This window comes from Sceloporus occidentalis, unplaced genomic scaffold, assembly GCF_023333645.1.
Source record: "Sceloporus occidentalis isolate IW3139 unplaced genomic scaffold, rSceOcc1.0.p SCAF_3, whole genome shotgun sequence".
NCBI lineage: Eukaryota > Metazoa > Chordata > Lepidosauria > Squamata > Phrynosomatidae > Sceloporus > Sceloporus occidentalis.
Genome location: NW_028316983.1, coordinates 19,208,769 through 19,224,048, shown reverse-complemented (window position 1 = coordinate 19,224,048; position 15,280 = coordinate 19,208,769). Strand labels below are relative to the sequence as shown.

The 15,280-nt window shown below is 39.5% G+C and overlaps 1 protein-coding gene across 4 annotated transcripts in view; it reads right to left on the bottom strand.

The window, feature by feature from the left end:
* The window catches only part of LOC149315623 (bone morphogenetic protein 7-like), a 121,868-nt gene that overhangs the window by 86,744 nt on the left and 19,844 nt on the right, over positions 1-15,280 (bottom strand). The window lies entirely within an intron of this gene.

The following is a 15,280-nucleotide window of genomic DNA, read 5'->3' as shown; positions in this document are numbered from 1 at the left end:
TTTTTATAGGCCATGACAAGCACTTTGAATTGTGCCCAGGAACAAACTGATAGCCAGTGAAGCTGTTTTACTAAGTAAATTATATGTTTCCTATACCTGGCTCAATCAGCATTCTGACTGCAGCATTTTGGACCCACTGAAGTTTCTGAATAGTATCCAAAGGCAGCCCCATGTAGAATATGTTACAGTAGTTTGAATGGGATGGTATCAAGGTGTGTATCACCATAGCAGGGCCTGACATCTCAAGGAATGGGCACAGCTGGATCACGAGTTTTAGTTGTGCAGATGCACTCCTGAAACCTGGGCATCCAGACTCAAGTCACAAGCCTAAAATTTCAGGAGACATGTAACCCCATCCAGCATAAGCAGAGTACCTATTCCCTGGTCTGCCTTTCAACTGACCAGAAACACCTCTCTTTTCTCGATTTAGTTTACATTTGTTTGGCTTCATCTAGTCCATTACTGACAACAGTACCAAGACAGCTTCCTTGGAATCAGATGGGAAGGAGAAGTAAAGTTGGATGTCCATCAGTATACTGATGACACCACATCCCAAAACACTGGATGATCTCTCCCAAAAAGTTTAACATTCATGTAGATGTTAAACAACATGAGAGACAAAACAGAACCCTGAAGGACTCCACAGGCCAACAACCAAGACATCAAACAGGAGCTCCCCAGTACCACCTCCTGAGTTTGCCCCTCCAAGAAAGATTGAAATCACTGCATATCACTGCCCCCAAGTCCCATCCAAGAGTCAACACAGATGATACCATGGTTATCACTAGCTATCCCTCAGCTGTCGAATAGTTGCAACCATTCCATCATGCAACCTTTTCCTATTCAACAGCTGGTTGTGATAAAAATTGTAATTTTAAGAATTGATACTTAAGCTGCCTTCTCCTGCCCATCCCCTTTTGTTTGTGTTATGTCTTTTAGACTGTTGAGCCTGAAGGCAGGGAGTGTCTTATTACTGATATTTGTAAGCTGCTATAGGAGTTAAATAAGATAAGTTAAATAAGAATATAAACGCCAGTCAAGTAAATTCCAGTCACAAGGGAATAATAGCAAAAGAGGGCTATTGTCCTTGTGCTTGTGGGCTTCCCCCAGGCATCAATCAGCTTAGTCACTGTGAGTGTTATCACATGAGAAAAGGAATCCACAATGGAGTGAGAGAGCAGTGGCTTTCTCTGTGTCTTTATGCATGCTGTCATAGCACTTCCATTATCTTCCCAAGGGAGACGAGTGTAAAAGCACACCATTGTTAAACAGATTTTCCAGTGCAACAAAAAACACACTTTTACGATCGTCTCCCTCAGAAAGATAATGTGAAGTAATTCGACAGCATGTGGAGAAACACAGTAAAAGCTACTACTCTCCTGCTCTGTTTCAAACTTTATTTTCTCATGCAATAAGGCAGTATGGAAAAAAGGATGTTGGTCTATATAGTTCTTTGACCTGATCAATATAGTTCCTTGATCTGTTCTTATGACTTGCTTCCAAATAAACACACAGAGGATTTAAAGGCTTTCATGGCCGGCATCCATAGTTTTTTGTGGGTTTTTTTGGACTATGTGACCATGTTCTAGAAGAGTTTCTTCCTGATGTTTCGCCAGCATCTGAAGATGCCAGCCACAGATGCTGGCGAAACATCAGGAAGAAACTCTTCTAGAACATGGCCACATAGCCCGAAAAACCCACAAAAAACTACACAGAAGGTTGTTTAGGTTGACCAAAACTTACTCTGGAAGAGCATTATGTATTCAGTTGTCATGCTGCTGATCAACAATCTGAGTTAAAATCAATTGATAAAATTTAGACTTTTATAGCCACAGTGAAGACACTTAGTTCAGACTAAAGCAAATTTAGTCTGCACTAACTGCACCATCAGTTCCCAAGTACTAATATTTTCAATTTAGTACACATACTTACGATCTGAAGTACGGTGAATGGTTCAGGGACCGGCACTTTTTTTTAACATAAATAACTTGGACCAAATCTGAAAAATGGCAGCAAAGACTGTCAGTTAGCTAGAAAGCAAGGGCCTAAATACCCTAAAGACACTAGATCCTGTCCAATCTTGGAAGCTAAGGAGGATCATCCCTGCTTATTAGTTGTATAGGAGACTGCCAATGAAGAGCTCGTTGCTGTAAGATATATTTCAGAAGAAGGAAGAGGCAAAACCACTTCTGAATATTCCTTGCCTAAGAAAATCCTTAGAAATTCATGGGCTCACCATAGGTCAACAGGTGACTTGAAGGCACATACACACAAACAAGCTAGAAAATAAGTGCTATGAGGAACTGGGCATATTTAGTTTGCAAAAGACAGCAGCACCCTTAGGGAAAAGGGAACAAATGAAGTAAGAAGATACAATAATAGAGATAGGACACAATAGCTCTCTTCAAATACCTGTAGTACTGTCACACAAAAGAGCAAAATATCATTTTCTGTTCCCCTGAGGGCAAGACTAGATCTAAGCTTAAGAAAATGAATACCTACTTTGGTGAGGTTGCTGAGGATTCCCTGTTAAGAATCCTTGGGTGATATTCTTGATTCCCGTTCCCATAAGCAGCTAGGGATGTAATTTTTCATTAATTTTCTCCTCAAAGGAAGCAATTAATTATTTTAGCAACTTTCTTTTTGCTGCATGAAAGTCTTCAAAACTGCTCAGTTTTTAAAGCTTATTTACAATTCAGGGCTCGCTGCATACAAAATTCACTCATGGTTGTTTTGTGCAAAACTCAGCATTTTTCTGAACAAAAAATAACATTTCTAATAGAAGAGGCAGTTTCCTATGTAGAAAAATGCTATTTTTGAGCAAGATAGCCAGATGTGAATTTTGTACAGAATTAATTCCTGAACTGTGAAGATTCTCATGAGTCCAGATTCTTTCTCATCAAGATATCTCTACATTTGAGAAACATGCTTCTCAACCATTTTACTCATATTTTTTAATATTTAAAATATTTTCCATATTTCTGAGCAAGCTCTGAAGATGACAACAGTCCCATCTGTGACTTTAAAAATGTCTCATGACACTGTTTTTCTAAACTGTAACTTGCCATTTTTCAAGCAACTGTAGTTACTACTGCTCAGTGAGCGATCAGCCAAATATTCAATGAGTTCTTATTCCAGATGTCAATCTGCTTACATGAAAAAGCCTCACAATAAAAGTGTAAACCCCAACCCTCCAGATGTTGGGAGTGTAACTCCCATCAACACTAACCTGCATTGTCAGTAGTGAGGAATCACAAAAGGTCAAAGCTAACAATACTTCAGAGCAAGACAGTGGCAAACCTGCCTCTAAATAAATCTTGCCAAAAAAACGCCATGATAGGTTCAGCATAGGATTCCCATAAATCAGAAATGACCTGAAGGCACACAACAATGATAATTCCTGGAAAGTGAGATGTTGCCCTAAGAGAAATAGTCTTTCCAACTTGGCAGCAATCACATCTAGACTTACTTGCAGGGGAAAAGGAATGATCATTAAACCAGTTTAAACACATGTGGATATGCCCTCTAAGATGGAACTTACAAAACAATGATCGTTAGCATGGCCACAATGGAAAAAAGCAACAACAGCTATAATGTACTAATTACTCGTAGTAAAAAAGACAGAAGGAGGCAAGAAATGCCAAGTGGAAAAATTACTCAGGCAGCAATTGACCAAATCCCCTACATAATAATCATGGGTCTAAAAAGAGACTTACATATAACTGTGTGGGGTGGGACAATGAAAAGAAGCACTTCTATCTTACAACTGGGCACATGTATTAATTCAATCTAAAAGTTATTTGCTCAAAAATCAGGAGGGAGTTTAGACATCGGCATGTCCAAATGCATGCATCACATGCAAAAAGATCACACTGCAGTCAGCTAACATGAGGGAACAAATAGTCCTACCCAAATTGTCTGCCATGGTACTTCGGGGTAGCTTTAGAAAGAAGGTACTACACAACAGGTAAAATGAAATAACTAAATCCAGTTGGAAATGTATAGCTATAAACCATGAATTAGAATACCATTTGAAACAAGTGTCCCAGAATTTTTGATGAGCAATTTCCTTTCAAGGCTGAAGTCCTCAGCATATTTAATTCACAAGAAATCTAAGTGAAATCATTGAAATTTAGCTTCATGAAATCATGTAGAGAATCAGCCTTGCAAATTCCAGTACCTTTGTTTCAACTTATACAATCATACTTTTCTAAATGTCCTAATTGAATAATTTTGTTTCAAACTGGACACATGCTTTACTCATTTTTTCTTGAGAAAAAAAGCTGTATTAATTTTGTACAGCATCCGATCCACCCAGCAAAGTCTGCCCAACCTACCTGGCCAAGAGATCTCCCCCAAGTATCATTTAACACTGGCAACATTACACTGCAAAGCCATTTACATTAAATGATGGTTGGCAGCTCTTGCTCTTCCATGGGAACAAATTAACATTGGCATTCCAAACACAGGAAAGTAAGGAAATTAGAAACACAGTTCAGATTTGGCCGGCACTTTGAAATACTGTACCATGTGCTACTGATGTCAATTAATGAAAAGCAGAGATTTTTGCTGAGGGGGCCTGGTTTTGAAACACATTAACACACATTGAGCATGTTTGCACAGGAACTAGACTGTAAACATCTTGACTCCAAAACAATAAGGCAATTACACTGGAACTTGTAGTTTTAGTACACTCAGAGCCAAACCTACAATGTTCAGAAAACCCATACAGCTATAACATCAGAATTTTTTGCTTGGAGGAAAACCAGTGGCAGAACATTCCTTATATTAATAGCGCCTTTATTAGTATTATACCGTTTTTTGTGGGGGTTTTTGGGCTGTGTGCCATTGGCTTCACATTTATTAGTATTGTTTTAAACTGTGGAAAGATACAGAATGTTCCTCGTGTTTTGCATAACATGCTAGCTTTTTATGTGCAGTGAAGTTTTTCAAAGAAAGGAAGAGTTGGGGAAGGTTGTAGTTCAGTGCACAAAGTGCATGGTGTGTATGCAGCAAGTTTACTTCTGTCTCAGGAATCTTAAGCTTTAAAAGTTGGGGGAAGTGTGGCCTGTGGACTGTTTGCAATCCCTGGACCACATTTTGAGGCTCATAGATCCTCTTACCAGTCCCTAAAAGCCTCCCAACACTCCAATTTAATTATTTTTTAAAGTTCAGTCAGCCCCAAAATTATCCAAGAAAACACCCAAAGTCCACTAACAGCACAAAATTACACAAAACATATCCCCAATCCTGCCATAGGCTCTCCAAATATACAGGGCCTTCTTGGTTGCTGCCCCTAGACTCTGGAACTCCCTTTCCAGGAAAGACAGAATGACCCCTCCTTGCTGTGCTTCTGTTGGAAGGCAAAAAACTTTTTATTCCAACATGCTTTTAAAACAATAGCTCTATTGTTCTTGCTTTAAACTGTAAGCTCCCAATTTTAGGGGAAAGGCAGCATATAAATAAAAATAGTTACTACTACTACTCCCTTTCCTCTCCAAAATAGCAACTGGAAGTCACTTTTAGTCACCATTTTGGAGGGAAAATGAAAGGAGAACAAACTATTTTGCTACCCTTCATGCAGCTGCTCATCTGTGAGTTCCAAGAACATCACATGGAAAGATCAGCGTGAAATTTGAGTGGCAGTTGTTCTATATGAGGTCTTGGGAACCTGTGGTCCTCCACATGTTGATGAGCTACTATTCCCATTCTCCCCTAGTTTTAGTCAAGTTGGCTGTGTGGTTGATGGGAACATGATACCAGAAACAGAAAATGCAGGCCTATGACTAACATCTTCAATTTCTTTCTCCTGTTTGCTTGATGAAGAATCCAGTGTGATTTCGAAAGCTTACAATATCTAATTGTGTTTGGCCTAATAAAGATATCATTATGTGGATATTATTGGATTTGATATATAGCTAACACGGCTACCCCTAGATATTCATTAGATAGGTTAGGATGTAGCCACTATGCATATGTAGATTCAAGCTATTAGTAAAGTTTTGTTTTTAAGCTAAAAGCTATTTGTGTTGTCTTTGAATCAACCTCAGTCCTTGGGCAAGCATTGTTAGACAAGGACACGTTTCTGCTACTCTGCTGATTTAAAGCTAGACCCTAACAGGCCTGGCTTTGATATTTTTGTTTCCTTAACAAAGGCTGAAGCCTTAGGAAACTTGAATCCCCAACACAGTGTTGAAATGTGTATAGTGAGCCAGGAAGCCAATTTCCCTGTTCAATTCATTGCTGAGGGACTGGTAGTCTTCAATCTGATTCAGCAGAACTCTTATTAAATTATTACCCTCTGTGAATTTGTCAAATACTTTTTAAAGCCATATACAGAAGCTAGCAGTGTCAAAGGATTCTAGAAATCAATTTGATGTCTCCTTTGTCATACGATCTACACGAATCATACTTTGGTGAAATCTGCCTTGCCAACATGCTATCCATTTTATTTCAATCTGCAATCCAACAATGAGGGTTCAAGAATAACAGCAACAGAATCCAACTGCACTACTTCTCTTGATAAAATTCAAAGTGAGCCCAACACAGTTATAAATCAAACTCATTTCCCCCTCCTTTCTGCTGGTGAATGGTGCGCCACCTTTCATATATGCATTTGACTAACTTTTCGACAAGTTTAGAAAAGAAATATAAGCAACCATTGAAAAATATGCTCTGCTAGACTACCCCACTATTTGCATGCAACGTACCCCAAGGCTTAGGAATGTTATCTTTTGGGACACCATTTCCCATAATCTCCCAGATAATATGGTTTCTGGGGATTGCAGGGGCTGTAGTCACACAAAATAACATTTCTAGGCTCTGGGCAGGCAATCCACTATCAATTGCCACATGTGGCCCTCAGGACAAAAATGTTTTCAGTCCTCTCCTGTGTAAAGTGACTCTGAAGCAGTCCCTCTATTTGTTTCCTAAAATACTCAAATGGATGCAATTAAGACAATCCTAAATGAACATGATGGAAAGAAGTCAAATGTGTGACCAAAGTGTTTTTGAAGCAACAGAGAAAGATACTATTCTTGCCAAACCCCATGTACTTCTGGCTAAACTATTTCCACCTGACCGCTGTTAAGGAAAACTTCCTTATTCCCTCACTCAGCTGATTTTAATCCATCATCTCAGCCACTCTTGGGCATTCTGTGCATTAGAACTGCTGAGCTGTGTAAAAACTAAACATGTTATCATTTTAACCACAAATTAACAGTTTCTGTATAAATATTAGCATTTCCTCGCTGTGGTTCAAGGAGAGAAGCCATAACAGTTCTAACAGCATATTTTATTTCAACTAATTAAAAACAAAGGTTCTTGCAATTTAATATATTGATTCTAGCAGAGGGGCTTAAATCTGTTCTCTCTCTCTCTCTCTCTATCCCCCCCTTAATAATAAGTGTACACAGCTGCACCGCTCACCCACCGCCCCTCTTAAACCTAATCCCCACATTCCTCCCGACAATAACATGACAGGATCCACACATCTCTGTATTAGCCTTAACCCCAGTGACACTGCCAGAATGTATTAAACTAAAACATAACAGTGTCCCATTTAAAAAGAAATCTGTCAACGGCCCTGACTAGGCTTTAATAGTTATAAGCATTTTTTTAAAAGAAAGAAAGAAAGAAAGAAAGAATAATCTTTCTAGCCATTTTCACTCCTTACCTCCCCCAAATATGTCCCAAACTGGATGGATCTGTTAGAAATGAAAGCCAAGGTAGGTCTTGTATGTCTGTTTGAATAACAGCTGAACAAGCAACAACTGAGTAAAATATGAAGCAGCCAAATCAGGTCTCTTGGCAGTCCGGGAATACATCTCTACAAACATGTATAAAGGATCCACTTCACCACTGCAATTGTTAACAAGCCCTGGCAGCCCTGCCTGGTGCCCCCACTGCTTCTAAAGACAAATCATGTGCCCACCGAGAGAGAAAGAGAACTCTGAAAATGGTTCAAATCAAAATGATTACTGTTCATTGATTTAAATGGCAGCACACTAGAACTTAAGACAAAGCAAAGGAACCTGAAGCCCCCTCCAAATGTTGCTGGAACTCCAGAGCCCATGAGCCCTGCCTTTCTGGCCAATGGTAAAAAGTGAAAGAAGTAGTGTTTTCTTACTATCTGGAGGGCCAGATACTGGCCCTCCTGCTCTTAGGGCTTTTAGGATGAGCTTTTCATTTTTGGCACTATTTTACAAGCCTAACTTTGACACTTCTTAGACAGTGTAGATTTCTTCTCCTACAAATTTTTCTCCAGGTAATCTAGCAAAATCAAGCAACCTTTGTGGAATGTGGTCAAGGATTACCCATGGTTACATCAGCCTACCTAATTACAATGCAAAATCAAGTCCACTATGATTTGGGCATGCAAAATAATAAGCTGAACTCGTACACCCACATACCATGGAGTAAGCCCCAATGATCTCAGTGGGACTTACTTTATTCTGCTTTTAACAACATTGTATGATGTAGGCAGAAGGATTTCCTCACCTGTTTTTTCCCACAGGAACAGTATTTTCTACACACAAAACAATATTTATGTCTAGAAATATTATTCTCTATGCAGAAAATGCTGTTTCCTGCACAGAAAACCATATTTTGTGTGCAAAACACCCTACCTACAGATTGAGTCCCAAACTGCAAAGTTGGCAGGCCTTTCCAACTTAGTTACCCTCCCCAGATATAGAGATATTTGTCCCCTCACCTGTCTATTCTTCCCCGCCTATGTTTCTGCCTATTTTTGGTTGTTTAATGTTTTTAATTGTTTTTATACTATTACTGTTTAATTCTGTTTTAGTACTGGGAATGGGGGGGGGGGGTAGGTCTAGGGTTTGATTTTTTAACTCTATTGTAACCTGATGTATTTTATTGTTGTAACCTGCCTGGATTCTTCGTGATTGGGCAGGCTAGAAATAAATCTTTATTATTTTTATTATTATTGTTCTTGTCAGTTCAGGAGTCATTTTTTCAACTATTTTCCAAGTATTTTTGAATATTCTTTCAATTCCTCCTCTAAACTGTGCAATGTGGAAGTTTGCCATAAATAGTAGCACCAACAAAATTCAAAAGCCTACCTTTGGAAAGAAAAGAAACACTAGCTTTTCTTATGTTTCAGGGAAAAAAGGGGAAAAGACAAAGAACAAAACTTCAAAGGTGTACTATCAATCACTGAATAGCTGAATATATTCAAGGTCTGCATCTTCTGGCCCAGGCCTGTCCTTTGAACTGACCAAATGCAGTTACTCTGAAGTTGTACAGAAGGTTGTTATTCTTGGGATTTAAACCAATTGTTCTTGGAGTCTTGCTCTTCGAGAGAAAATCAGAAAAGTGAATTTGAAACATTTAATTTGATCCAATAAAGTCACAGGGTGCACCTTCACTGTAGAAATAATGCAGTTTGACACCACTTTAACTGCCATGGCTCCTTCCCACAGAATCCCGGGCTTTGTAGTTTTGTGAAGCACCAGAACTCTTTGGCAGCAAAGACCTTGTAAAACTACAAATCCCAGGATTCCAGAAGATGGAAGTACGGCACTTAAAGTGATGTCAGAACTACACTATTTCTATAGAGCACCCCAAGTTCCCTTTCCCATTTTCTCCAGTGCTTCTCAAAGAGATATCATAACAAGGCAACTAAGTTAAGGTAATGTCTCATCCACAGAGTCACCCTCCCTGAGTCAGGATTCATGAGAAGGTGTTAGTGTTAGCAACAACAGCAGCAACAACAATGCATGCAGGAGTTATTTTTTATTCTGAAATGGATTCCCTCCTCTCTCATATGCAAATTGCTCATTGTATCAGAACACTCTTGATCAATGCATCCAATTTTTCTACTCTCTCCTCTTTGTTCTTCTTTTCTCCTCTCTGCAGTATAAGCAACTGCTATTAGAACCATTTCAGTGACCATTCACACCTCTCTTAGAGCTATTAACACCTCATTAACATGTCACAAGCAGTCACTTTTCCTCTAAGACACTGAGTAGAGGGGCTACACAAACAGGCTTGGAAAGTATAGCTTCAAGCAAATCACACAAGAATTAACTGGCTTCATGATAAATCACCAGACACTTTGGTTCCAGTTACCTATCAGATACCTTAACAACAATCCATCTTGAAGGATCCAGGTAAACAGATGAATGTAAATGTTACTTTCTTCACTCCACACAAAGCTATGCGAGATAAAACTCTGGCCAAACTTTTATCTTTGGGTTCCCCACCCTCATTTCTAGCAAACATGGCCTGCATTTCTCATAATATTGTAGCTACTTCCTGTCCTTTGCCCAGACAGCCAACATGGTGTAGTGGTTTGAGTGTTGGACTATGACTCTAGAAACCAAGGTTCAAATCCCATCTTGACCATGGCAACCCACTGGATGACCTTGGTTGGGCAATTCAAAGATATGGCCGTGTTAGTCTGTAGAATCAGTAAGCAGAGAGGTCTTGTAGCACCTTTAAGACTAACTGGGATAAAGAAGTTGGCAGGATGATCTTTCATAGACTTAAGTCTACTTCACACCCTCTCAGCCTCAGAAGAAAGCAAGAGCCACCCCCACCCCCCGAACGAATTCTGCCATCAAAACCCTGTGACAGGTTCACCTTAAGGTCACACCATAAGTCATAAATGACTTGAAGGCAAACAACAACAACAGCAATTCTTTCTACAATAAAACGTCTGCTCATTAGATTGGGCACATTTCTTTCCAGCTGCTAATGCAGTAAGGATCAAGATATTTCCTTAAAGCAAAGAGCTTAGCTGTTTGACTGCAACCCTGCTCTGTGGAATATGCTGGCTTCATAGAAGCACCAAGTTGGAAGAGACGACAAGGACCAACAAGAGCATGCAGACCACAAAAATATCTTAGCAAACTGACTAGCCATTGTCAAGTATCAAACATAGCTTGCATAGTAAGATAGTTCAAGGGAGCAAGTAAAATAAAAGAGAAATGGTGGAAGACAGGAGGCCTGTTCAATACATTTCTGATATATACTTCAAAGGACAATTGGTTGGACTAGGAAACCACGAGATCATGGAGTCATGGAAACAAACTACTAAGTCATGGAAACACACCAGATGACCTTTCAGCAAATCACACTCTCACAGCCTCAAAGGAAAGCAACACCAAACCTCCTCTGAATAAATCTTGCAAAGAAAGCCCTATGAGCGGGTTACCCTAAGACTACCTGAATAAGGCACCAGATCTGAGCTTGGAAGTTAAGCAGGGTCAGCCCTGGTTAGTACTTGGATGGGATGAATATCAGGTGCTGGTGGCTGTACTTCCGAGGAAGGAACTTGCAAAACCACCTCTGAGTATTTCTTGCCTAGGAAAACACTATGAAATTCATGGGATCACCATAGGTTGGCAGGTGACTTGAAGGAGCACATGTGCACACGCACACATGAACACACACACAAACGGGGTTGACATAAGTCAGAGTCAACTTGAAGGCATACAGCAAAAAGAATAAATATACATACAAATATAAAAACATGCCATCACCCTGGTCAAAAGCCACCCATATCTGAATCTCAGAGCTGGCCTACATATTTAGAATATGTTCAGTTAAGTTGAAGAAATAAGCATAAAATGCATAGCAAAAAAGAGGTCCTACACCAATTTAATAGGAAAGGTATCAGCACTTGAATATATGCAAGGATGATTTGAGTGTTGGACTAGGACTCTGGGAAACCAAGGTTCAAATCCCCATTCTGCCATGGAAACCACCTGCATGACCCTGGGCAAGTTATATTTTCTCAGCCTCAGAGAAAGGCAATGGCAAACCTCTTTTGAATAAATGAGGTCACCATAAGTCAGAATCAATTTGGAGGTGCACGACAAGAACAAGAAATACACAAACAAATATAAAAACATGCCATCACTCTGGTACATAAACCACACATAGCTGTATCTTAGAGCTGGCCTACATATTCAGAATAAAATCATATAGCACTCTTCCTGAGACTGTCACACTTCAGAATGACAACTGGATGGATTGCCCTTCTACTCTTCCATAAGACGTGTGCAGATTATTGGCTGTGCATGCCCACTGTTCTGGTCCGGCTTTCTTCCAATTACTTATATAGAATTTGTATAATTTTGGTGCAAGCAGTGTTTATTCTTATCACAGTTTTCCACCCTTTTCAGTCAGCCACATGATTTTTTCCTCTTCTTCATAATAGATGTGTACCCACATCTGCATCATAATGTTTATTCAGGCCCAACTTAAGACAAAAAAAATATTGATTTCAGTTTTTAGACTACTCACATTGAGATTAAATAAAACTGAGTGTTGTTGACATGAGAGGTATAGTCCAAAATATCTGGAAGATGCTATGGAGAATTGCCAGGATGAATATTGGACAAGACTTCTGTAACTTTAATAGTTGTCAGATTCTGCAAAGGAAGCTGTAGTGTTAAGTTTCAGTAGGTGGAATGCCACCACATCTTCTCCTTAACCCTCACTTCCCAAACCCACCTATTAGCCTCTACCCCCCCCCCCAAACACAACCATTTAGAGCAGGTGGTGTGGTGGAGAAACTTTCAGCTATGTTCCTATAGCTGGACACTTGGCATCTGTCATTTCTGTGCATCCAGCCATAGGAACATAATAGCATATATTTCTCTGTCCCCCACTCTCCATGGGCCAGCAAAAGGCCATGGAAAGTGGGTTGGACAGGATAAGGGAGAAGATGTCACATAGTTCTACCTGCTAGAATTTTACACTACATCTTCCTTCTCCGGGATCAGTTCACTTAAAAAAGGTACAGGAGTCCTCTTCCATTTTTAACATGGCAACCCTAGTACCATTTTGTGGAAGAGAGACTTGCAGGGAGAGCAGGCAAACATTCAGCCTCTGTGGCGCATCCCTGCCAGAGGGCTGGTACATCTGAGACACTTATTGTGCAATTCAAAGGGCATGCATGCCATCACTGGTGATGATAATAATTGTAAAAGTTAACTCATAAAAAGACTTTTCTCATCATTTCTTCCTCAGTCAATATAGACAAGACAGTATGGAATATATTCTTCTTTGCTCTAAAGAGAATGCCAGAGCTTGAAAATATAATTTTTGGATTGCAATCTCCAGAACTCACTAGGAAAACTACACAGCAATACTGTACAATGCACCTACATTTGGAAGTTATTTTTTGGAACACAAGTCCTATAATTCCCCAGACAACAATTATGACAATTGTAGTCCAAAAAGTAGCTTTTCTATGTGCTAAAAAACATACATGAATTGCAAACTATTATTGTATGCACACTGCAAGTATTTACGTCTTTAAAAAAAACCTGGAGGTTTCAGAAACTGTTTTCTGCACAGGTCTTTGAGATTTGGAAATTTCCCTGAACTGAACCAGCCATTCCAGTCCAAATTATAGCAGAATGGGAAAGCATTGGTGCCACTTCATGAGCAGGACAGAGTTAGTTGGAAGTGCTAAATGCAGAAGAGGAGGCAGAAAGGCAGGGGGGGGGGGAGGCAGAAAGTCTCCTAGGTTGTGAATTTAACTACTACCCTCCATATAAAAAAGAAAACAAAGAAAGGAAAAAAGAAAAGTAAATCCCTGTGCACCCAAGAGAAGAAAATCAGGAGGGGAAAAGTCTAGGCTACAACCTCTCCCCATCCCGATCATGCTAAATTTCCACTGTCAAGATGTTTTTGACATAAACATATATAGCTCATTCTTTCCCCTCAGCAGTTTAGCTAATGACTGTGAAGGCAAGAAAAACTAGCAGAAGACAGGTGTCCCATTTTTAGCATAGAACACAGAGTTCATAACAAGCATTTCTTTATGATTTGCTTTGGATAGCCCCAAAAAGGAGCTCTGGAATTTTCTTTTTTATTATGTTATAATAAATGTGTAGCATATTGCAGATAACATGCAGTGTATCAGAAAATAGTTATATCATATCCTGTGCTACACTATTACAGTTCCTAGCACCTCTGCTAAAAGCTTGTTGGTTCCATTATAGAGATGCCATTATAGGGTTGGGGAACCTCTAGTCCCATTATAGGGCTGGGGACACTCAGGCCCTGTGGGTCAAATCTGGCCCCCTGGCCTTACAGATGATAGAATCACTGGGAGGTTCCCTCACTTTTAATTTGCTTTTTCTCCCATTCGTAAAAGTTGACACACCTCTTCCTGGGCTTAGATCCTGGTAATAAGAACTTTAAAGCTAATTGTGCTGGTTTGTTTGTTTGTTGGTGCTATCCTTCTTGCCTTTGCCCCTCCTCTCCAATTCTTCTTAATTTGGATTTGATCCTCAGGCTGAAATAAGATTTCCTTGTGCCTTACATACAAACATGAAAAGGTCCTGGAAGGAAATAAATCTTAGTGACTATGGCTCATCTCTGGAACTAAACTCATCAATTTTCTACGAGAAATAAAAGGCCAAGGAGCTTATTATACAAGGAAAGAAAGTGGAAGTTCAGCTGAAGAATAACACCTTTCTACATGCCTTACCACATGATGTCATAGTTGTTAAGTTCTCTTCCCACAGGAGATGGTCATAAAAACGAGTCTTTTTCTAGGTGGAAAAATCCATTCAAAAGGCTCACTTTTACAACTGTCTCCTGCAAGGAGAGAACTGAAGAAGTGCGACATCATGCAGTAAGACATGTAGAAAGGTGCTACTCAAACTCCCGCTTTCCTTCTTTGTGCAATAAGCTCCCAGTAAGTTCAATGGGAGACACTATGGTGTAGCAGTTGGAGCATAGGACTATGACTGGACATCGGGATTTGATTCACCTCTCAGTGATGGAAACCCATTGGATAATCTTCTTGGGCATACACTCTCAGCTCCAGAAAAGCCCTGATAGAGGTTTTCACCTTAGGTTCACTGTAAGTCAAAAATGAGTAAAGAATGAAAAGAGGAGAGAGAGGGAAGACAGAGAAAGTGTATGGAAGGAAAAAAACTGAGAAGAGATTTGATAGGAAGAAGAAAGGGTTTTGAAAGAAAAGGATACTTTAGGGACAATTTTGAAATTAGAAGATAATCAAACAATTTGTGACATTGAATTTTTTATATATGATCGGTAAATGTTTTAAGATAAGCAGACAAATGTTTTGTAGTATGTAACACTGTAAGTGTTCTTTCTTTCTTTCTAGAGCATGTTTTTGTTTAGGTTTTTGTGTATGTTTTACATTTTGTTTACTAATTTTTTAAAAAATTACAAAGGAAAAAAATGACTTAAAGGCTCAAAGCAACAACAACAAAAGTTCAGCAGGCTTACTCCCAGGTAAATGGGCATTAGGGTCGCCAGACTGAAA